This window comes from Mus musculus, chromosome 7 (genome assembly GCF_000001635.26).
Source record: "Mus musculus strain C57BL/6J chromosome 7, GRCm38.p6 C57BL/6J".
Lineage (NCBI taxonomy): Eukaryota > Metazoa > Chordata > Mammalia > Rodentia > Muridae > Mus > Mus musculus.
In genome coordinates, this window is record NC_000073.6 from 59,499,774 (window position 1) to 59,523,750 (window position 23,977).

The following is a 23,977-nucleotide window of genomic DNA, read 5'->3' on the forward strand; positions in this document are numbered from 1 at the left end:
CCAAGGGTCTTGAACCCAAGGAAAAGTTTAGGTCAGGTAAGAATACCTGGGGAGAGATTAGAAGGAAGGAAAAGAAAAAAGAAAAGAAAAAAGATTAATTAGCGGAGGTCTCTAGGAGATACTCGTCACTAGATGAGCTCAGGAAGCCAGCTCTTAGTAGCTCTGAAGCAGATGAAGAATTCTCCTCTGAAGAAACAGACTGGGAGGAAGAAGCAGCTCATTACCAGCCAGATAAAGTGCTAGCTAGTTGGTCAAGAAAAAAGCCAAAAGCGGCTGGCGAAAGCCAGCATGCTGTTCAGCCTGCGGGCAGTCGGCTTCAAGGTCCGCCCTATGCGGAGCCCCCGCCCTGCGTAGTGCGTCAGCCCTGCGCAGAGAGACAATGCGCAGAGAGACAATGCGCAGAGAGGCAATGCGCAGACTCATTCATTCCCAGAGAGGAACAAAGGAAAATACAACAGGCATTTCCGGTCTTTGAAGGAGCCGAGGGTGGGCGTGTCCACGCTCCGGTAGAATACGTGCAGATTAAAGAACTTGCCGAGTCGGTCCGTAAATACAGAACCAATGCTAATTTTACCTTGGTGCAGTTAGACAGGCTTGCCGGCATGGCACTAACTCCTGCTGACTGGCAAACGATTGTAAAAGCCGCTCTCCCTAGTATGGGCAAATATATGGAATGGAGAGCGCTTTGGCATGAGGCTGCACAAGCACAGGCCCGAACAAACGCAGCTGCTTTGACTACAGAGCAGAGAGATTGGACTTTTGACTTGTTAACGGGTCAGGGAGCTTATTCTGCTGATCAGACAAACTACCATTGGGGAGCTTATGCCCAAATTTCCTCCACGGCTATTAGGGCCTGGAAGGCGCTCTCCCGAGCAGGTGAAGCCACTGGGCAATTAACAAAGATCGTCCAGGGACCTCAGGAGTCCTTCTCAGATTTTGTGGCCAGAATGACAGAGGCAGCAGAGCATATTTTTGGAGACTCAGAGCAAGCCGCACCTCTGGTAGAACAGCTCATCTATGAGCAAGCCACAAAGGAGTGCCGAGCGGCCATAGCCCCAAGAAAGAACAAAGGCTTACAAGACTGGCTCAGAGTTTGTCGAGAGCTTGGGGGACCTCTCAGCAATGCAGGTTTAGCGGCTGCCATCCTTTAATCCCAAAACCGCTCCATGGGAAGAAATGATCAGAGGACATGTTTTAACTGTGGAAAGCCTGGGCATCTTAAGAAAGATTGCAGAGCTCCAGATAAACAGGGAGGGACTCTCACTCTTTGCTCTAAGTGTGGCAAGGGTTATCATAGAGCCGACCAGTGTCGCTCTGTGAGGGATATAAAGGGCAGAATCCTTCCCCCACCTGATAGTCAATCAGCTTATGTGCCAAAAAAACGGGTCATCGGGCCCTCGGTCCCAGGGCCCTCAAAGATATGGGAACCGGTTTGTCAGGACCCAGGAAGCAGTCAGAGAGGCGACCCAGGAAGACCCACAAGGGTGGACCTGCGTGCCGCCTCCGACTTCCTATTAATGCCTCAAATGAGTATTCAGCCGGTGCCAGTGGAGCCTATACCATCCTTGCCCCCGGGAACCATGGGCCTTATTCTTGGCCGGGGTTCACTCACCTTGCAGGGCTTAGTAGTCCACCCTGGAGTTATGGATTGTCAACATTCCCCTGAAATACAGGTCCTGTGCTCAAGCCCTAAGGGCGTTTTTTCTATTAGTAAAGGAGATAGGATAGCTCAGCTGCTGCTCCTCCCTGATAATACCAGGGAGAAATTTGCAGGACCTGAGATAAAGAAAATGGGCTCCTCAGGAAATGATTCTGCCTATTTGGTTGTATCTTTGAATGATAGACCTAAGCTCCGCCTTAAGATCAACGGAAAAGAGTTTGAAGGCATCCTTGATACCGGAGCAGATAAAAGTATAATTTCTACACATTGGTGGCCCAAAGCATGGCCCACCACAGAGTCATCTCATTCATTACAGGGCCTAGGTTATCAATCATGTCCCACTATAAGTTCCATTGCCTTGACGTGGGAATCCTCTGAAGGGCAGCAAGGGAAATTCATACCTTATGTGCTCCCACTCCCGGTTAACCTCTGGGGAAGGGATATTATGCAGCATTTGGGCCTTATTTTGTCCAATGAAAACGCCCCATCGGGAGGATATTCAGCTAAAGCAAAAAATATCATGGCAAAGATGGGTTATAAAGAAGGAAAAGGGTTAGGACATCAAGAACAGGGAAGGATAGAGCCCATCTCACCTAATGGAAACCAAGACAGACAGGGTCTGGGTTTTCCTTAGTGGCCATTGGGGCAGCACGGCCCATACCATGGAAAACAGGGGATCCAGTGTGGGTTCCTCAATGGCCCCTATCCTCTGAAAAACTGGAAGCTGTGATTCAACTGGTAGAGGAACAATTAAAACTAGGCCATATTGAACCCTCTACCTCACCTTGGAATACTCCAATTTTTGTAATTAAGAAAAAGTCAGGAAAGTGGAGACTGCTCCATGACCTCAGAGCCATTAATGAGCAAATGAACTTATTTGGCCCAGTACAGAGGGGTCTCCCTGTACATTCCGCCTTACCACGTGGCTGGAATTTAATTATTATAGATATTAAAGATTGTTTCTTTTCTATACCTTTGTGTCCAAGGGATAGGCCCAGATTTGCCTTTACCATCCCCTCTATTAATCACATGGAACCTGATAAGAGGTATCAATGGAAGGTCTTACCACAGGGAATGTCCAATAGTCCTACTATGTGCCAACTTTATGTGCAAGAAGCTCTTTTGCCAGTGAGGGAACAATTCCCCTCTTTAATTTTGCTCCTTTACATGGATGACATCCTCCTGTGCCATAAAAACCTTACCATGCTACAAAAGGCATATCCTTTTCTACTTAAAACTTTAAGTCAGTGGGGTTTACAGATAGCCACAGAAAAAGTCCAAATTTCTGATACAGGACAATTCTTGGGCTCTGTGGTGTCCCCAGATAAGATTGTGCCCCAAAAGGTAGAGATAAGAAGAGATCACCTCCATACCTTAAATGATTTTCAAAAGCTGTTGGGAGATATTAATTGGCTCAGACCTTTTTTAAAGATTCCTTCCGCTGAGTTAAGGCCTTTGTTTGGTATTTTAGAAGGAGATCCTCATATCTCCTCCCCTAGGGCTCTTACTCTAGCTGCTAACCCGGCCTTACAAAAGGTGGAAAAAGCCTTACAGAATGCACAATTACAACGTATTGAGGATTCGCAGCCTTTCAGTTTGTGTGTCTTTAAGACAGCACAATTGCCAACCGCAGTTTTGTGGCAGAATGGGCCATTGTTGTGGATCCATCCAAACGTATCCCCAGCTAAAATAATAGATTGGTATCCTGATGCAATTGCACAGCTTGCCCTTAAAGGCCTAAAAGCAGCAATCACCCACTTTGGGCGAAGTCCATATCTTTTAATTGTACCTTATACCGCTGCACAGGTTCAAACCTTGACAGCCACATCTAATGATTGGGCAGTTTTAGTTACCTCCTTTTCAGGACAAATAGATAACCATTATCCAAAACATCCAATTTTACAGTTTGCCCAAAATCAATCTGTTGTGTTTCCACAAATAACAGTAAGAAACCCACTTAAAAATGGGATTGTGGTATATACTGATGGATCAAAAACTGGCATAGGTGCCTATGTGGCTAATGGTAAAGTGGTATCCAAACAATATAATGTAAATTCACCTCAAGTGGTAGAATGTTTAGTGGTTTTAGAAGTTTTAAAAACCTTTTTAGAACCCCTTAATATTGTATCAGATTCCTGTTATGTGGTTAATGCAGTAAATCTTTTAGAAGTGGCTGGAGTGATTAAGCCTTCCAGTAGAGTTGCCAATATTTTTCAGCAGATACAATTAGTTTTGTTATCTAGAAGATTTCCTGTTTATATTACTCATGTTAGAGCCCATTCAGGCCTACCTGGCCCCATGGCTCTGGGAAATGATTTGGCAGATAAGGCCACTAAAGTGGTGGCTGCTGCCCTATCATCCCCGGTAGAGGCTGCAAGAAATTTTCATAACAATTTTCATGTGACAGCTGAAACATTACGCAGTCGTTTCTCCTTGACAAGAAAAGAAGCCCGTGACATTGTTACTCAATGTCAAAGCTGCTGTGAGATCTTGCCAGTTCCTCATGTGGGAATTAACCCACGCGGTATTCGACCTCTACAGGTCTGGCAAATGGATGTTACACATGTTTCTTCCTTTGGAAAACTTCAATATCTCCATGTGTCCATTGACACATGTTCTGGCATCATGTTTGCTTCTCCGTTAACCGGAGAAAAAGCCTCACATGTGATTCAACATTGTCTTGAGGCATGGAGTGCTTGGGGGAAACCCAAACTCCTTAAGACTGATAATGGACCAGCTTATACATCTCAAAAATTCCAGCAGTTCTGCCGTCAGATGGACGTGACCCACCTGACTGGACTTCCATACAACCCTCAAGGACAGGGTATTGTTGAGCGTGCGCATCGCACCCTCAAAGCCTATCTTATAAAACAGAAGAGGGGAATTGAGGAGACTCTACCCCGAGTACCAAGAGTGTCTGTGTCTATGGCACTCTTTACACTCAATTTTTTAAATATTGATGTTCATGGCCATACTGCGGCTGAACGTCATTGTTCAGAGCCAGATAGGCCCAATGAGATGGTTAAATGGAAAAATGTCCTTGATAATAAATGGTATGGCCCGGATCCTATTTTGATAAGATCCAGGGGAGCGGTTTGTGTTTTCCCACAGAATGAAGACAACCCATTTTGGATACCAGAAAGACTCACCCGAAAAATCCAGACTGACCAAGGGAATACTGATGTCCCTCGTCTTGGTGATGTCCAGGGCGTCAATAATAAAGAGAGAGCAGCGTTGGGGGATAATGTCGACATTTCCACTCCTAATGACGGTGATGTATAATGCTCAAGTATTCCCCTGCTTTTTTACCACTAACTAGGAACTGGGTTTGGCCTTGATTCAGACAGCCTTGGCTCTGTCTGGACAGGTCCAGACGACTGACACCATTAACACTTTGTCAGCCTCAGTGACTACAGTCATAGATAAACAGGCCTCAGCTAATGTCAAGATACAGGGTGGTCTCATGCTGGTTAATCAACTCATAGATCTTGTCCAGAAACAACTAGATGTATTATGGCAAATAACTCAGCTGGGATGTGAACAAAAGTTTCCGGGATTGTCCATTACTTCCATTCAGTATGAGAATTTTACTAGGGCAGCTAATTTGTCAAAAAGTCTTTTTCAGTATATGTTACAGAATTGGACGGCTGAATTTGAACAGATCTTTCGGGAATTGAGACTTCAGGTCAACTCCACGCGCTTGGACCTGTCCCTGACTAAAGGATTACCCAATTGGATCTCCTCAGCATTTCCCTTCTTTAAAGAATGGGTGGGATTGATATTATTTGGAGATACACTTTGCTGTGGATTAGTGTTGCTTCTTTGGTTGGTCTGTAAGCTTAAGGCCCAAACTAGGAGAGACAAGGTGGTTATTGCCTAGACACTTACAGCTCTAGAACATGGTGCTTCCCCTAATATATCTATGCTTAGGCAATAGGTCGCTGGCCACTCAGCTCTTACATCCCACGAGGCTAGACTCATTGCACGAGATAGAGTGAGTGTGCTTCAGCAGCCTGAGAGAGTTGCACGGCTAAGCACTGCAGTAGAAGGGCTCTGCGGCATATATGAGCCTATTCTAGGGAGACATGTCATCTTGCAAGAAGGTTGAGTGTCCAAGTGTCCTTCTCTCCAGGCAAAACGACACGGGAGCAGGTCAGGGTTGCTCTGGGTAAAAGCCTGTGAGCCTAAGAGCTAAGCATGTACATGGCTCCTTTACTTGCACACTGGGGATTTGACCTCTATCTCCACTCTCATTAATATGGGTGGCCTATTGCTCTTATTAAAAGGAAAGGGGGAGATGTTGGGAGCCACCCCCACATTCGCCGTCACAAGATGGCGCTGACATCCTGTGTTCTAAGTGGTAAACAAATAATCTGCGCATGTGCCAAGAGTAATTTTCCACTACATGTACTCTGCCTTTACTCGGCCATGGGCTGCAGCCAAACAGGGAGTGATGCGTCCTAGGTGAAGGATAATTCTCCTTAAAAGGGGACGGGGTTCCCGCCATTCTCTCTCTTACTTGCGCTCTTGCGCTTTTGCTCTGGCGCGCTGGCGCTCTGGCGCACTGGCGCTCTGGTTCCTAAAGATGTAAGCGGGGGCCTTTCGTTTTTGGGGCTTGGGGCTTGCGCTCCTGGCTCCTGAAGATGTAAGCAATAAAGTTTTGCCGCAGAAGATTCTGATTTGTTGTGTTCTTCCTGGCTGGTCATGAGAACGCATTTAAGATGTTATGGGTTGCCCTGCTGTAAAACATGAGTGTAAGCACAGATACTGGACTAAAGTCAGGCCTTGGTATTATGAATCAAAGTGGAATTAGGTTCTTTAAACACCTGGCCTTACCCTGTATCAACCTAATGTGTAGAGCTTTTTTTCCTCAGTGATTCTGCAGTGAGGTTCAGTAAGTGCCCTAAATGATACCATGAAGGAAATTTGGAATGTGGTGAGTACCAAGGTAAAAATGAATATCTCACCCTATCCAAATTGGTAAATTGTCTCTGGGGTGAGATCTTTGGGATTGCCCTTTGTGAACCCATCCTGGGGAGGACAGCCTTTTTGGATATCATAGAATCCTTCTTTTTCCCTAAGAAAGTATCTGTCACTTGGGCCTCCCCTGTCAAGGGAAAGGAAGAGTACCATAAGGCCCTGGAGGCCAGTGTTGTCCTCCTGTAGCTATTTGCCATAAAATTGTAAGCATCAAAGTATGAGATTCCAACATTCAAAAAATGTCATCCTCCTCTCTCCATGAGAAGTAGGTCAAAATTATGAAAAAACAATTATCGGGAGTTGAACACATTCCTTAAAACGTTACAAACCAGGGGATGTACATCGGAGAACATAGCCTAAATCGAGCTCCTTTGGTACCATTGTATACCATTTTGTTATCCCTAATTCCAAAAGGACTGACTGGCTGAGAATTGAAAGCCAAATCATGAAGGGGGAGGTCACCTGGATGTGGAGGCTTTACCATGTTCTGACCACTTACCTGATTATCTGTGTTGCTCTGCCTTCCAAGGTGGCATGTGAGATGACTGCAAAACACCAGAAAAGACATTGTCATGAGCAAGGGGCGATCCTTGCAGAAATGCCCAAGGTTCCATTGTGGGACTAGGTGCTTGTTGGCATGCAGTGTTTGCCAACCAATGTGCACCCTAGATGTCCACATTTCCTCTCATGGGAAACAGGGCAAGGGCATCTGAGGACTTCAGGGAAGTCACCCTAGAGCCCCCCAAGGAGTCAACGGACCTCTTGTGACCCTGTCGCCCTGGTTGGGCCTCAGCGTAAACCTATTGAGCATGAATTTTATGTCATCACCTTTCTTCATGATATTGGGTTGTCATCATTGACCCAGTCCTAGATAGAATTCGGCTACCTCTACTTGGATATCACCTAACCTAATCCAACCACTTACCTTCCTTTCCAAAACTGGCTCGGAGTAGGAATGGTCATATGGAACTGGAGAGGGATTGCTGGGATGAAATGTCTTCCAGGGAAGCAAGTGCTCCCTTTCTTGATACTTGGAAGAATGTCTTCCCTAAGGAGGAAAGGGAAAGAAGTCAAGACACTTGTTGTCCCTTCTTTAAATAAAGGTCAGAGGAGAGAGACATTTTTCTGGAGCTCTACTTGTACAACTTCATTGTGCAGAAACTGTCCTGGGGTTACCTCTTGTATTACTACCAGCCCAGCATACACAAGTCTTCCTGGCTACCATAGAGAAACATCAGTGGACACACAATGGAACCCTGGCATTCCAATAAGATTTACTGCTTCCTCTCGAAGCAACAGCCACATCACAGGTGACCTTAGCCTCACCATTTTGTAGGTATCAACACTCAAGTTGAGCTGCCCAAGTTCTATGGATAAGACAAAAAATAATTGAATAAAACAACTACAGATAGGTATTTCGAGGGTGATTAAAGTAACTGTGTGTTTTGCTCAAAGTGCAAATGTGGCATCAGACCTCTGTAAGGTCTATGTTGTAGGACCCGACTCAACGTGAAAGGTGATTCCTGAAAATCTCCCGAGAATCCTGGACCGAGGCCACAGAACCCATGTCTATACATGTATCCATTTGTGTCAACGTGTTATGGGTTGCCCTGCTGTAAAACGTGAGTGTAAGCACTGTTGCTGGACTAAAGTCAGGCCTTGGTGTTATGAATCAAAGTGGAATTAGGTTCTTTAAACACCTGGCCTTACCCTGTATCAACCTAATGTGTAGAGCTATTTTTCCTAAGTGATTCTGCAGTGAGGTTCAGTAAGTGCCCTAAATGATACCATGAAGAAAATTTGGAATGTGGTGGGTACCAAGGTAAAAATGAATATCTCACCCTTTCCACATGGGTAAATTGTCTCTGGGGTGAGATCTTTAGAATATCTGCTAGAGTGATTGCCCTTTGTGAACCCATCCTGGGGAGGACACCCTTCTTGGATATCATAAAATCCTTCTTTTTCCCTAAGAAAGGCTCTGTCACTTGGGCCTCCCCTGTCAAGGGAAAGGAAGAGTCTCATAAGGCCCTGGAGGCCTGTGTTGTCCTCCTGTACCTATTTGCCATAAAATTGTAAGCATCAAAGTATGAGATCCTAAGATTCAAAAAATGTCATGCTCCTCTCTCCATGAAAAGTAGGTCAAAATTATGAAAAAACAATTATCGGGAGTTGAACACATTCCTTATAACGTTACAAACCAGGGGATGTACATCGGAGAACATAGCCTAAATCGAGCTCTTTTGGTACCTTTGCATACCATTTTGTTATCCCCAAATTCCAAAAGGACCGACTGGCTGAGAATTGAAAGCCAAATCATGAAGGGGGAGGTCACCTGGATGTGGAGGCTTTACCATGTTCTGACCACTTACCTGATTATCTGTGTTTCTCTGCCTTCCAAGGTGGCATGTGAGATGACTGCAAAACACCAGAAAAGACATTGTCATGAGCAAGGGGCGATCCTTGCAGAAATGCCCAAGGTTCCATTGTGGGACTAGGTGCTTGTTGGCATGCAGTGTTTGCCAACCAATGTGCACCCTAGATGTCCACATTTCCTCTCATGGGAAACAGGGCAAGGGCATCTGAGGACTTCAGGGAAGTCACCCTAGAGCCCCCCAAGGAGTCAACGGACCTCTAGTGACCCTGTCGCCCTGGTTGGGCCTCAGCGTAATCCTATTGAGCATGAATTTTATGTCATCACCTTTCTTCATGACATTGGGTTGTCATCATTGACCCAGTCCTGGACAGAATTCGGCTACCTCTACTTGGATATCACCTAACCTAATCCAACCACTTACATTCCTTTCCAAAACTGGCTCAGAGTAGGAATGGTCACATGGAACTGGAGAGGGATTGCTGGGACGAAATGTCTTCCAGGGAAGCAAGGGCTCCCTTTCTTGATACTTGGAAGAATGTCTTCCCTAAGGAGGAAAGGGAAAGAAGTCAAGACGCTGGTTGTCCCATCTTTAAATAAAGGTCAGAGGAGAGAGACATTTTTCTGGAGCTCTACTTGTACAACTTCATTGTGCAGAAACTGTCCTGGGGTTACCTCTTGTATTACCAGCCCAGCATACACAAGTCTTCCTGGCTACCATAGAGAAACATCAGTGGACACCCAAAGGAACACTGGCATTCCAATAAGATTTACTGCTTCCTCTCAAAGCAACAGCCACATCACAGGTGAACTTAGCCTCACCATTTTGTAGGTATCAACACTCAAGTTGAGCTGCCCAAGTTATGGATAAGACAAAAAAATAATTGAATAAAACAACTACAGATAGGTATTTCGAGGGTGATTAAAGTAACTGTGTGTTTTTGCTCAAAGTGCAAATGTGGCATCAGACCTCTGTAAGGTCTATGTTGTAAGACCCAACTCAACGTGAAAGGTGATTCCTGAAAATCTCCCGAGAATCCTGGGCCCAGGCCACAGAACCCATGTCTATACATGGATCCATTTGTGTCAAGGTGTTATGGGTTGCCCTGCTGTAAAACGTGAGGGTAACCACTGTTGCTGGACTCAAGTGAGGCCTTGGTGTTATGAATCAAAGTGCAATTAGGTTCTTTAAACACCTGGCCTTACCCTGTATCAACCTAATGTGTAGAGCTTTTTTTCCTCAGTGATTCTGCAGTGAGGTTCATTAAGTACCCTAAATGATACCATGAAGGAAATTTGGAATGTGGTGGGTACCAAGGTAAAAATGAATATCTCACCCTATCCACATTGGTAAATTGTCTCTGGGGTGAGATCTTTGGAATATCTGCTAGAGGGATTGCCCTTTGTGAACCCATCCTGGCGAGGACAGCCTTTTTGGGTATCATAGAATCCTTCTTTTTCCCTAAGAAAGGATCTGTCACTTGGGCCTCCCCTGTCAAGGGAAAGGAAGAGTACCATAAGGCCCTGGAGGCCAGTGTTGTCCTCCTGTAGCTATTTGCCATAAAATTGTAAGCATCAAAGTATGAGATCCCAACATTCAAAAAATGTCATCCTCCTCTCTCCATGAGAAGTAGGTCAAAATTATGAAAAAATAATTATCGGGAGTTGAACACATTCCTTAAAACGTTACAAACCAGGGGATGTACATCGGAGAACATAGCCTAAATTGAGCTCCTTTGGTACCGTTGTATACCATTTTGTTATCCCTAATTCCAAAAGGACCGACAGGCTGAGAATTGAAAGCCAAATCATGAAGGGGGAGGTCACCTGGATGTGGAGGCTTTACCATGTTCTGACCACTTACCTGATTATCTGTGTTGCTCTGCCTTCCAAGGTGGCATGTGAGATGACTGCAAAACACCAGAAAAAACATTGTCATGAACAAGGGGCGATCCTTGCAGAAATGCCCAAGGTTCCATTGTGGGACTAGGTGCTTGTTGGCATGAAGTGTTTGCCAACCAATGTGCACCCTAGATGTCCACATTTCCTCTCATGGGAAACAGGGCAAGGGCATCTGAGGACTTCAGGGAAGTCACCCTAGAGCCCCCCAAGGAGTCAACGGACCTCTTGTGACCCTGTCGCCCTGGTTGGGCCTCAGCGTAATCCTATTGAGCATGAATTTTATGTCATCACCTTTCTTCATGACATTGGGTTGTCATCATTGACACAGTCCTAGACAGAATTCGGCTACATCTACTTGGATATCACCTAACCTAATCCAACCACTTACCTTCATTTCCAAAACTGGCTCAGAGTAGGAATGGTCACATGAAACTGGAGAGGAATTGCTGGGACAAAATGTCTTCCAGGGAAGCAAGGTCTCCCTTTCTTGATACTTGGAAGAATGTCTTCCCTAAGGAGGAAAGGGAAAGAAGTCAAGGCACTTGTTGTCCCTTCTTTAAATAAAGGTCAGAGGAGAGAGACATTTTTCTGGAGCTCTACTTGTACAACTTCATTGTGCAGAAACTGTCCTGGGGTTACTACCAGCCCAGCACACACAAGTCTTCCTGGCTACCATAGAGAAACTTCAGTGGACACACAAAGGAACCCTGGCATTCCAATAAAGATTTACTGCTTCCTCTCGAAGCAACAGCCACATCACAGGTGACCTTAGCCTCACCATTTTGTAGGTATCAACACTCAAGTTGAGCTGCCCAAGTTCTATGGATAGGACAAAAAAATAATTGAATAAAAAAACTACAGATAGGTATTTCGAGGGTGATTAAAGTAACTGTGTGTTTTTGCTCAAAGTGTAAATGTGGCATCAGACCTCTGTAATGTCTATGTTGTACGACCCGAGTCAACGTGAAAGGTGATTCCTGAAAATCTCCCGAGAATCCTGGACTGAGGCCACAGAACCCATGTCTATACATGGATCCATTTGTGTCAACGTGTTATGGGTTGCCCTGCTGTAAAACGTGAGTGTAAGCACTGTTGCTGGACTAAAGTCAGGCCTTGGTGTTATGAATCAAAGTGGAATTAGGTTCTTTAAACACCTGGCCTTACCCTGTATCAACCTAATGTGTAGAGCTTTTTTTCCTCAGTGATTCTGCAGTGAGGTTCAGTAAGTGCCCTAAATGATACCATGAAGGAAATTTGGAATGTGGTGGGTACCAAGGTAAAAATGAATATCTCACCATATCCACATTGATAAATTGTCTCTGGGGTGAGATGTTTGGAATATCTGCTAGAGGGATTGCCCTTTGTGAACCCATCCTGGCGAGGACAGACTTTTTGGATATCATAGAATCCTTCTTTTTCCCTAAGAAAGGATCTGTCACTTGGGCCTCCCCTGTCAAGGGAAAGGAAGAGTACCATAAGGCCCTGGAGGCCAGTGTTGTCCTCCTGAAGCTATTTGCCATAAAATTGTAAGCATCAAAGTATGAGATCCCAACATTCAAAAAATGTCATCCTCCTCTCTCCATGAGAAGTAGGTCAAAATTATGAAAAAACAATTATGGGGAGTTGAACACATTCCTTAAAACGTTACAAACCAGGGGATGTACATCGGAGAACATAGCCTAAATCGAGCTCCTTTGGTACCTTTGCATACAATTTTGTTATCCCCAAATTCCAAAAGGACCGACTGGCTGAGAATTGAAAGCCAAATCATGAAGGGGGAGGTCACCTGGATGTGGAGGCTTTACCATGTTCTGACCACTTACCTGATTATCTGTGTTTCTCTGCCTTCCAAGGTGGCATGTGAGATGACTGCAAAACACCAGAAAAGACATTGTCATGAGAAAGGGGCGATCCTTGCAGAAATGCCCAAGGTTCCATTGTGGGACTAGGTGCTTGTTGGCATGCAGTGTTTGCCAACCAATGTGCACCCTAGATGTCCACATTTCCTCTCATGGGAAACAGGGCAAGGGCACCTGAGGACTTCATGGAAGTCACCCTAGAGCAGCCCAAGGAGTCAACGGACCTCTTGTGACCCTGTCGCTCTGGTTGGGCCTCAGCGTAATCCTATTGAGCATGAATTTTATGTCATCAACTTTCTTCATGACATTGGGTTGTCATCATTGACCCAGTCCTAGACAGAATTTGGCTACAACTACTTGGATATCACCTAACCTAATCCAACCACTTACCTTCCTTTCCAAAACTGGCTCAGAGTAGGAATGGTCACATGGAACTGGAGAGGGATTGCTGGGACGAAATGTCTTCCAGGGAAGCAAGGGCTCCCTTTCTTGATACTTGGAAGAATGTCTTCCCTAAAGTGGAAAGGGAAAGAAGTAAAGACGCTTGTTGTCCCTTCTTTAAATAAAGGTCAGAGGAGAGAGACATATTTCTGGAGCTCTACTTGTACAACTTCATTGTGCAGAAACTGTCCTGGGGTTACCTCTTGTATTACTACCAGCCCAGCACACACAAGTCTTCCTGGCTACCATAAAGAAACATCAGTGGACAGACAAAGGAACCCTGGCATTCTAATAAAGATTTACTGCTTGCTCTCGAAGCAACAGCCACATCACAGGTGACCTTAGCCTCACCATTTTGTAGGTATCAACACTCAAGTTGAGCTGCCCAAGTTCTATGGATAGGACAAAAAAATAATTGAATAAAACAACTACAGATAGGTATTTCGAGGGTGATTAAAGTAACTGTGTGTTTTTGCTCAAAGTGCAAATGTGGCATCAGACCTCTGTAAGGTCTGTGTTGTACGACCCGACTCAACGTGAAAGGTGATTCCAGAAAATCTCCCGAGAATCCTGGACCGAGGCCACAGAACCCATGTCTATACATGTATCCATTTGTGTCAACGTGTTATGGGTTGCCCTGCTGTAAAACGTGAGTGTAAGCACTGTTGCTGGACTAAAGTCAGGCCTTGGTGTTATGAATCAAAGTGGAATTAGGTTCTTTAAACACCTGGCCTAACCCTGTATCAACCTAATGTGTAGAGCTTTTTTTCCTCAGTGATTCTGCAGTGAGGTTCAGTAAGTGCCCTAAATGATACCATGAAGGAAATTTGGAATGTGGTGGGTACCAAGGTAAAAATGAATATCTCACCCTATCCACATTGGTAAATTGTCTCTGGGGTGAGATCTTTGGAATATCTGCTAGAGGGATTGCCCTTTGTGAACCCATCCTGGGGAGGACAGCCTTTTTGGATATCATAGAATCCTTCTTTTTCCCTAAGAAAGGATCGGTCACTTGGGCCTCTCCTGTCAAGGGAAAGGAAGGGTACCATAAGGCCCTGGAGGCCAGTGTTGTCCTCCTGTAGCTATTTGCCATAAAATTGTAAGCATCAAAGTATGAGATCCCAACATTCAAAAAATGTCATCCTCCTCTCTCCATAAGAAGTAGGTCAAAATTATGAAAAAACAATTATCGGGAGTTGAACACATTCCTTAAAACGTTACAAACCAGGGGATGTACATCGGAGAACATAGCCTAAATCGAGCTCCTTTGGTACCTTTGTATACCATTTTGTTATCCCTAATTCCAAAAGGAATGACTGGCTGAGAATTGAAAGCCAAATCATGAAGGGGGAGGTCACCTGGATGTGGAGGCTTTACCATGTTCTGACCACTTACCTGATTATCTGTGTTTCTCTGCCTTCCAAGGTGGCATGTGAGATGACTGCAAAACACCAGAAAAGACATTGTCATGAGCAAGGGGCGATCCTTGCAGAAATGCCCAAGGTTCCATTGTGGGACTAGGTGCTTGTTGGCATGCAGTGTTTGCCAACCAATGTGCACCCTAGATGTCCACATTTCCTCTCATGGGAAACAGGGCAAGGGCATATGAGGACTTCAGGGAAGTCACCCTAGAGCCCCCCAAGGAGTCAACGGACCTCTTGTGACCCTGTCGCCCTGGTTGGGCCTCAGTGTAATCCTATTGAGCATGAATTTTATGTCATCACCTTTCTTCATGACATTGGGTTGTCATCATTGACCCAGTCCTAGACAGAATTCGGCTACCTCTACTTGGATATCACATAACCTAATCCAACCACTTACCTTCCTTTCCAAAACTGGCTCAGAGTAGGAATGGTCACATGGAACTGGAGAGGGATTGCTGGGATGAAATGTCTTCCAGGGAAGCAAGGGCTCCCTTTCTTGATACTTGGAAGAATGTCTTCCCTATGGAGGAAAGGGAAAGAAGTCAAGACGCTTGTTGTCCCTTCTTTAAATAAAGGTCAGAGGAGAGAGACATTTTTCTGGAGCTCTACTTGTACAACTTCATTGGGCAGAAACTGTCCTGGGGTTACCTCTTGTATTACTACCAGCCCAGCACACACAAGTCTTCCTGGCTACCATAGAGAAACATCAGTGGACACACAAAGGAACCCTGGCATTCCAATAAAGATTTACTGCTTCCTCTCGAAGCAACAGCCACATCACAGGTGACCTTAGCCTCACCATTTTGTAGGTATCAACACTCAAGTTGAGCTGCCCAAGTTCTATGGATAGGACAAAAAAATAATTGAATAAAACAACTACAGATAGGTATTTCGAGGGTGATTAAAGTAACTGTGTGTTTTTGCTCAAAGTGCAAATGTGGCATCAGTCCTCTGTAAGGTCTATGTTGTAGGACCCGATTCAACGTGAAAGGTGATTCCTGAAAATCTCCCGAGAATCCTGGACCGAGGCCACAGAACCCATGTCTATACATGTATCCATTTGTGTCAACGTGTTTTGGGTTGCCCTGCTGTAAAACGTGAGTGTAAGCACTGTTGCTGGACTAAAGTCAGGCCTTGGTGTTATGAATCAAAGTGGAATTAGGTTCTTTAAACACCTGGCCTTACCCTGTATCAACCTAATGTGTAGAGCTTTTTTTCCTCAGTGATTCTGCAGTGAGGTTCAGTAAGTGCCCTAAATGATACCCTGAAGGAAATTTGGAATGTGGTGGGTACAAAGGTAAAAATGAATATCTCACCATATCCACATTGGTAAATTGTCTCTGGGGTGAGATCTTTGGAATATCTGCTAGAGGGATTGCCCTTTGTGAACCCATCCTGGGGAGGACAGCCTTTTTGGATATCATAGAATCCTTCTTTTTCCCTAAGAAAGGATCGGTCACTTGGGCCTCTCCTGTCAAGGGAAAGGAAGGGTACCATAAGGCCCTGGAGGCCAGTGTTGTCCTCCTGTAGCTATTTGCCATAAAATTGTAAGCATCAAAGTATGAGATCCCAACATTCAAAAAATGTCATCCTCCTCTCTCCATAAGAAGTAGGTCAAAATTATGAAAAAACAATTATCGGGAGTTGAACACATTCCTTAAAACGTTACAAACCAGGGGATGTACATCGGAGAACATAGCCTAAATCGAGCTCCTTTGGTACCTTTGTATACCATTTTGTTATCCCTAATTCCAAAAGGAATGACTGGCTGAGAATTGAAAGCCAAATCATGAAGGGGGAGGTCACCTGGATGTGGAGGCTTTACCATGTTCTGACCACTTACCTGATTATCTGTGTTTCTCTGCCTTCCAAGGTGGCATGTGAGATGACTGCAAAACACCAGAAAAGACATTGTCATGAGCAAGGGGCGATCCTTGCAGAAATGCCCAAGGTTCCATTGTGGGACTAGGTGCTTGTTGGCATGCAGTGTTTGCCAACCAATGTGCACCCTAGATGTCCACATTTCCTCTCATGGGAAACAGGGCAAGGGCATATGAGGACTTCAGGGAAGTCACCCTAGAGCCCCCCAAGGAGTCAACGGACCTCTTGTGACCCTGTCGCCCTGGTTGGGCCTCAGTGTAATCCTATTGAGCATGAATTTTATGTCATCACCTTTCTTCATGACATTGGGTTGTCATCATTGACCCAGTCCTAGACAGAATTCGGCTACCTCTACTTGGATATCACATAACCTAATCCAACCACTTACCTTCCTTTCCAAAACTGGCTCAGAGTAGGAATGGTCACATGGAACTGGAGAGGGATTGCTGGGATGAAATGTCTTCCAGGGAAGCAAGGGCTCCCTTTCTTGATACTTGGAAGAATGTCTTCCCTATGGAGGAAAGGGAAAGAAGTCAAGACGCTTGTTGTCCCTTCTTTAAATAAAGGTCAGAGGAGAGAGACATTTTTCTGGAGCTCTACTTGTACAACTTCATTGGGCAGAAACTGTCCTGGGGTTACCTCTTGTATTACTACCAGCCCAGCACACACAAGTCTTCCTGGCTACCATAGAGAAACATCAGTGGACACACAAAGGAACCCTGGCATTCCAATAAAGATTTACTGCTTCCTCTCGAAGCAACAGCCACATCACAGGTGACCTTAGCCTCACCATTTTGTAGGTATCAACACTCAAGTTGAGCTGCCCAAGTTCTATGGATAGGACAAAAAAATAATTGAATAAAACAACTACAGATAGGTATTTCGAGGGTGATTAAAGTAACTGTGTGTTTTTGCTCAAAGTGCAAATGTGGCATCAGTCCTCTGTAAGGTCTATGTTGTAGGACCCGATTCAACGTGAAAGGTGATTCCTGAAAATCTCCCGAGAATCCTGGACCGAGGCCACAGAACCCATGTCTATACATGTATCCATTTGTGTCAACGTGTTTTGGGTTGCCCTGCTGTAAAACGTGAGTGTAAGCACTGTTGCTGGACTAAAGTCAGGCCTTGGTGTTATGAATCAAAGTGGAATTAGGTTCTTTAAACACCTGGCCTTACCCTGTATCAACCTAATGTGTAGAGCTTTTTTTCCTCAGTGATTCTGCAGTGAGGTTCAGTAAGTGCCCTAAATGATACCCTGAAGGAAATTTGGAATGTGGTGGGTACAAAGGTAAAAATGAATATCTCACCATATCCACATTGGTAAATTGTCTCTGGGGTGAGATCTTTGGAATATCTGCTAGAGGGATTGCCCTTTGTGAACCCATCCTGGGTAGGACAGCCTTTTTGGATATCATAGAATCCTTCTTTTTCCCTAAGAAAGGATCTGTTACTTGGGCCTCCCCTTTCAAGGGAAAGGAAGAGTACCATAAGGCCCTGGAGGACAGTGTTGTCCTCCTGTACCTATTTGCCATAAAATTGAAAGCATCAAAGTATGAGATCCCAACATTCAAAAAATGTCATCCTCCTCTCTCCATGAGAAGTAGGTCAAAATTATGAAAAAACAATTATCGGGAGTTGAACACATTCCTTAAAACGTTAAAAACCAGGGGATGTACATCGGAGAACATAGCCTAAATCGAGCTCCTTTGGTACCGTTGTATACCATTTTGTTATCCCTAATTCCAAAAGGACCGACTGGCTGAGAATTGAAAGCCAAATCATGAAGGGGGAGGTCACCTGGATGTGGAGGATTTACCATGTTCTGACCACTTACCTGATTATCTGTGTTTCTCTGCCTTCCAAGGTGGAATGTGAGATGACTGCAAAACACCAGAAAAGACATTGTCATGAGCAAGGGGCGATCCTTGCAGAAATGCCCAAGGTTCCATTGTGGGACTAGGTGCTTGTTGGCATGCAGTGTTTGCCAACCAATGTGCTCCCTAGATGGCCACATTTCCTCTCATGGGAAACAGGGAAAGGGCATCTGAGGACTTCAGGGAAATCACCCTAGAGCCCCCCAAGGAGTCAACGGACCTCCTGTGACCCTGTCACCCTGGTTGGGCCTCAGAGTAATCCTATTGAGCATGAATTTTATGTCATCAACTTTCTTCATGACATTTGGTTGTCATCATTGACCCAGTCCTAGACAGAATTCGGCTACCTCTACTTGGATATCACCTAACCTAATCCAACCACTTACCTTACTTTCCAAAACTGGCTCAGAGTAGGAATGGTCACATGGATCTGGAGAGGGATTCCTGGGACGAAATGTCTTCCAGGGAAGCAAGGGCTCCCTTTCTTGATACTTGGAAGAATGTCTTCCCTAAGGAGGAAAGGGAAAGAAGTCAAGAAGCTTGTTGTCCCTTCTTTAAATAAAGGTCAGAGGAGAGAGACATTTTTCTGGAGCTCTACTTGTACAACTTCATTGTGCAGAAACTGCCCTGGGGTTACCTCTTGTATTACTACCAGCCCAGCATACACAAGTCTTCCTGGCTACCATAGAGAAACATCAGTGGACACACAAAGGAACCCTGGCATTCCAATAAAGATTTACTGCTTCCTCTCGAAGCAACAGCCACATCACAGGTGACCTTAGCCTCACCATTTTGTAGGTATCAACACTCAAGTTGAGCTGCCCAAGTTCTATGGATAGGACAAAAAAATAATTGAATAAAACAACTACAGATAGGTATTTCGAGGGTGATTAAAGTAACTGTGTGTTTTTGCTCAAAGTGCAAATGTGGCATCAGACCTCTGTAAGGTCTATGTTGTAGGACCCGACTCAATGTGAAAGGTGATTCCTGAAAATCTCCCGAGAATCCTGGACCAAGGCCACAGAACCCATGTCTATACATGTATCCATTTGTGTCAACGTGTTTTGGGTTGCCCTGCTGTAAAACGTGAGTGTAAGCACTGTTGCTGGACTAAAGTCAGGCCTTGGTGTTATGAATCAAAGTGGAATTAGGTTCTTTAAACACCTGGCCTTACCCTGTATCAACCTAATGTGTAGAGCTTTTTTTCCTCAGTGATTCTGCAGTGAGGTTCAGTAAGTGCCCTAAATGATACCATGAAGGAAATTTGGAATGTGGTGGGTACCAAGGTAATAATGAATATCTCACCATATCCACATTGGTAAATTGTCTCTGGGGTGAGATCTTTGGAATATCTGCTAGAGGGATTGCCCTTTGTGAACCCATCGTGGGGAGGACAGCCTTTTTGGATATCATAGAATCCTTCTTTTTCCCTAAGAAAGGATCTGTCACTTGGGCCTCCCCTGTCAAGGGAAAGGAAGAGTACCATAAGGCCCTGGAGGCCAGTGTTGTCCTCCTGTAGCTATTTGCCATAAAATTGTAAGCATCAAAGTATGAGATCCCAACATTCAAAAAATGTCATCCTCCTCTCTCCATGAGAAGTAGGTCAAAATTATGAAAAAACAATTATCGGGAGTTGAACACAATCCTTTAAACGTTACAAACCAGGGGATGTACATCGGAGAACATAGCCTAAATCGAGCTCCTTTGGTACTTTTGCATACCATTTTGTTATCCCCAAATTCCAAAAGGACCGACTGGCTGAGAATTGAAAGCCAAATCATGAAGGGGGAGGTCACCTGGATGTGGAGGCTTTACCATGTTCTGACCACTTACCTGATTATCTGTGTTTCTCTGCCTTCCAAGGTGGCATGTGAGATGACTGCAAAACACCAGAAAAGACATTGTCATGAGCAAGGGGCGATCCTTGCAGAAATGCCCAAGGTTCCATTGTGGGACTAGGTGCTTGTTGGCATGCAGTGTTTGCCAACCAATGTGCACCCTAGATGTCCACATTTCCTCTCATGGGAAACAGGGCAAGGGCATCTGAGGACTTCAGGGAAGTCACCCTAGAGACCCCCAAGGAGTCAACGGACCACTTGTGACCCTGTCGCCCTGGTTGGGCCTCAGCGTAATCCTATTGAGCATGAATTTTATGTCATCACCTTTCTTCATGACATTGGGTTGTCATCATTGACCCAGTCCTAGACAGAATTCGGCTACCTATATTTGGATATCACCTAACCTAATCCAACAACTTACCTTCCTTTCCAAAACTGGCTCAGAGTAGGAATGGTCACATGGAACTGGAGAGGGATTGCTGGGACGAAATGTCTTCCAGGGAAGCAAGGGCTCCCTTTCTTGATACTTGGAAGAATGTCTTCCCTAAGGAGGAACGGGAAAGAAGTCAAGAAGCTTGTTGTCCCTTCTTTAAATAAAGGTCAGAGGAGAGAGACATTTTTCTGGAGCTCTACTTGTACAACTTCATTGTGCAGAAACTGTCCTGGGGTTACCTCTTGTATTACTACCAGCCCAGCATACACAAGTCTTCTTGGCTACCATAGAGAAACATCAGTGGACACACAAAGGAACCCTGGCATTCCAATAAAGATTTACTGCTTCCTCTCGAAGCAACAGCCACATCACAGGTGACCTTAGCCTCACCATTTTGTAGGTATCAACACTCAAGTTGAGCTGCCCAAGTTCTATGGATAGGACAAAAAAATAATTGAATAAAACAACTACAGATAGGTATTTCGAGGGTGATTAAAGTAACTGTGTGTTTTTGCTCAAAGTGCAAATGTGGCATCAGACCTCTGTAAGGTCTATGTTGTAAGACCCGATTAACGTGAAAGGTGATTCCTGAAAATCTCCCGAGAATCCTGGACCGAGGCCACAGAACCCATGTCTATACATGGAACCATTTGTGTCAACGTGTTATGGGTTGCCCTGCTGTAAAACGTGAGTGTAAGCACTGTTGCTGGACTAAAGTCAGGCCTTGGTGTTATGAATCAAAGTGGAATAAGGTTCTTTAACCACCTGGCCTTACCCTGTATCAACCTAATGTGTAGAGCTTTTTTTCCTCAGTGATTCTGCAGTGAGGTTCAGTAAGTGCCCTAAATGATACCATGAAGGAAATTTGGAATGTGGTGGGTACCAAGGTAAAAATGAATATCTCACCATATCCACATTGATAAATTGTCTCTGGGGTGAGATGTTTGGAATATCTGCTAGAGGGATTGCCCTTTGTGAACCCATCCTGGCGAGGACAGACTTTTTGGATATCATAGAATCCTTCTTTTTCCCTAAGAAAGGATCTGTCACTTGGGCCTCCCCTGTCAAGGGAAAGGAAGAGTACCATAAGGCCCTGGAGGCCAGTGTTGTCCTCCTGTAGCTATTTGCCATAAAATTGTAAGCATCAAAGTATGAGATCCCAACATTCAAAAAATGTCATCCTCCTCTCTCCATGAGAAGTAGGTCAAAATTATGAAAAAACAATTATCGGGAGTTGAACACATTCCATAAAACGTTACAAACCAGGGGATGTACATCGGAGAACATAGCCTAAATCGAGCTCCTTTGGTACCTTTGCATACCATTTTGTTATCCCCAAATTCCAAAAGGACCGACTGGCTGAGAATTGAAAGCCAAATCATGAAGGGGGAAGTCACCTGGATGTGAAGGCTTTACCATGTTCTGACCACTTACCTGATTATCTGTGTTTCTCTGCCTTCCAAGGTGGCATGTGAGATGACTGCAAAACACCAGAAAAGACATTGTCATGAGCAAGGGGCGATCCTTGCAGAAATGCCCAAGGTTCCATTGTGGGACTAGGTGCTTTTTGGCATGCAGTGTTTGCCAACCAATGTGCACCCTAGATGTCCACATTTCCTGTCATGGGAAACAGGGCAAGTGCATCTGAGGACTTCAGGGAAGTCACCCTAGAGCCCCCCAAGGAGTCAACGGACCTCTTGTGACCCTGTCGCCCTGGTTGGGCCTCAGCGTAATCCTATTGAGCATGAATTTTATGTCATCAACTTTCTTCATGACATTGGGTTGCATCATTGACCCAGTCCTAGACAGAATTCGGCTACATCTACTTGGATATCACCTAACCTAATCCAAACACTTACCTTCCTTTCCAAAACTGGCTCAGAGTAGGAATGGTCACATGGAACTGGAGAGGGATTGCTGGGACGAAATGTCTTCCAGGGAAGCAAGGGCTCCCTTTCTTGATACTTGGAAGAATGTCTTCCCTAAGGAGGAACGGGAAAGAAGTCAAGAAGCTTGTTGTCCCTTCTTTAAATAAAGGTCAGAGGAGAGAGACATTTTTCTGGAGCTCTACTTGTACAACTTCATTGTGCAGAAACTGTCCTGGGGTTACCTCTTGTATTACTACCAGCCCAGCACACACAAGTCTTCCTGGCTACCATAGAGAAACATCTGTGGACACACAAAGGAACCCTGGCATTCCAATAAAGATTTACTGCTTCCTCTCGAAGCAACAGCCACATCACAGGTGACCTTAGCCTCACCATTTTGTAGGTATCAACACTCAAGTTGAGCTGCCCAAGTTCTATGGATAGGACAAAAAAATAATTGAATAAAACAACTACAGATAGGTATTTCGAGGGTGATTAAAGTAACTGTGTGTTTTTGCTCAAAGTGCAAATGTGGCATCAGACCTCTGTAAGGTCTATGTTGTAAGACCCGACTCAACGTGAAAGGTGATTCCTGAAAATCTCCCGAGAATCCTGGACCTAGGCCACAGAACCCATGTCTATATATGTATCCATTTGTGTTAACGTGTTATGGGTTGCCCTGCTGTAAAACGTGAGTGTAAGCACTGTTGCTGGACTAAAGTCAGGCCTTGGTGTTATGAATCAAAGTGGAATTAGGTTCTTTAAACACCTGGCCTTACAGTGTATCAACCTAATGTGTAGAGCTTTTTTTCCTCAGTGATTCTGCAGTGAGGTTCAGTAAGTGCCCTAAATGATACCATGAAGGAAATTTGGAATGTGGTGGGTACCAAGGTAAAAATGAATATCTCACCCTATCCACATTGGTAAATTGTCTCTGGGGTGAGATCTTTGGAATATCTGCTAGAGGGATTGCCCTTTGTGAACCCATCGTGGGGAGGACAGCCTTTTTGGATATCATAGAATCCTTCTTTTTCCCTAAGAAAGGATCTGTCACTTGGGCCTCCCCTGTCAAGGGAAAGGAAGAATACCATAAGGCCCTGGAGGCCAGTGTTGTCCTCCTGTAGCTATTTGCCATAAAATTGTAAGCATCAAAGTATGAGATCCCAACATTCAAAAAATGTCATCCTCCTCTCTCCATGAGAAGTAGGTCAAAATTATGAAAAAACAATTATCGGGAGTTGAACACATTCCTTAAAACGTTACAAACCAGGGGATGTACATCGGAGAACATAGCCTAAATCGAGCTCCTTTGGTACCTTTGCATACCATTTTGTTATCCCCAAATTCCAAAAGGACCGACTGGCTGAGAATTGAAAGCCAAATCATGAAGGGGGAAGTCACCTGGATGTGAAGGCTTTACCATGTTCTGACCACTTACCTGATTAT

At 44.7% G+C, this 23,977-nt stretch overlaps 1 long non-coding RNA gene and 9 other non-coding genes across 10 annotated transcripts in view; all 10 read right to left on the reverse strand.

Moving 5' to 3' along the window:
- Window positions 1-23,977, reverse strand: part of Snhg14 (small nucleolar RNA host gene 14) — a 1,177,441-nt gene that overhangs the window by 227,037 nt on the left and 926,427 nt on the right. Inside the window, exons 99-101 of the long non-coding RNA NR_146211.1 lie at window positions 18,779-18,901; window positions 18,353-18,398; window positions 16,481-16,502 (exon numbers count right to left, since the gene is read on the reverse strand). This is a non-coding gene — a long non-coding RNA (small nucleolar RNA host gene 14). The remainder of the gene's footprint in view (window positions 1-16,480; window positions 16,503-18,352; window positions 18,399-18,778; window positions 18,902-23,977) is intronic.
- Gm24495 lies at window positions 7,425-7,503 on the reverse strand. Its single transcript, XR_003947039.1, has one exon. It is a non-coding gene; the product is annotated as a small nucleolar RNA SNORD115 (small nucleolar RNA).
- Window positions 9,295-9,373, reverse strand: Gm25523. Its single transcript, XR_003946957.1, has one exon. It is a non-coding gene; the product is annotated as a small nucleolar RNA SNORD115 (small nucleolar RNA).
- On the reverse strand, window positions 11,161-11,239 carry Gm22255. Its single transcript, XR_003947051.1, has one exon. It is a non-coding gene; the product is annotated as a small nucleolar RNA SNORD115 (small nucleolar RNA).
- On the reverse strand, window positions 13,022-13,100 carry Gm23449. Its single transcript, XR_003946990.1, has one exon. It is a non-coding gene; the product is annotated as a small nucleolar RNA SNORD115 (small nucleolar RNA).
- Gm23310 lies at window positions 14,894-14,972 on the reverse strand. Its single transcript, XR_003946984.1, has one exon. It is a non-coding gene; the product is annotated as a small nucleolar RNA SNORD115 (small nucleolar RNA).
- Window positions 16,766-16,844, reverse strand: Gm25461. The gene has a single exon (XR_003946985.1). It is a non-coding gene; the product is annotated as a small nucleolar RNA SNORD115 (small nucleolar RNA).
- Window positions 18,638-18,716, reverse strand: Gm24310. Its single transcript, XR_003947047.1, has one exon. It is a non-coding gene; the product is annotated as a small nucleolar RNA SNORD115 (small nucleolar RNA).
- Window positions 20,511-20,589, reverse strand: Gm22909. Its single transcript, XR_003946958.1, has one exon. It is a non-coding gene; the product is annotated as a small nucleolar RNA SNORD115 (small nucleolar RNA).
- On the reverse strand, window positions 22,383-22,460 carry Gm25823. The gene has a single exon (XR_003947057.1). It is a non-coding gene; the product is annotated as a small nucleolar RNA SNORD115 (small nucleolar RNA).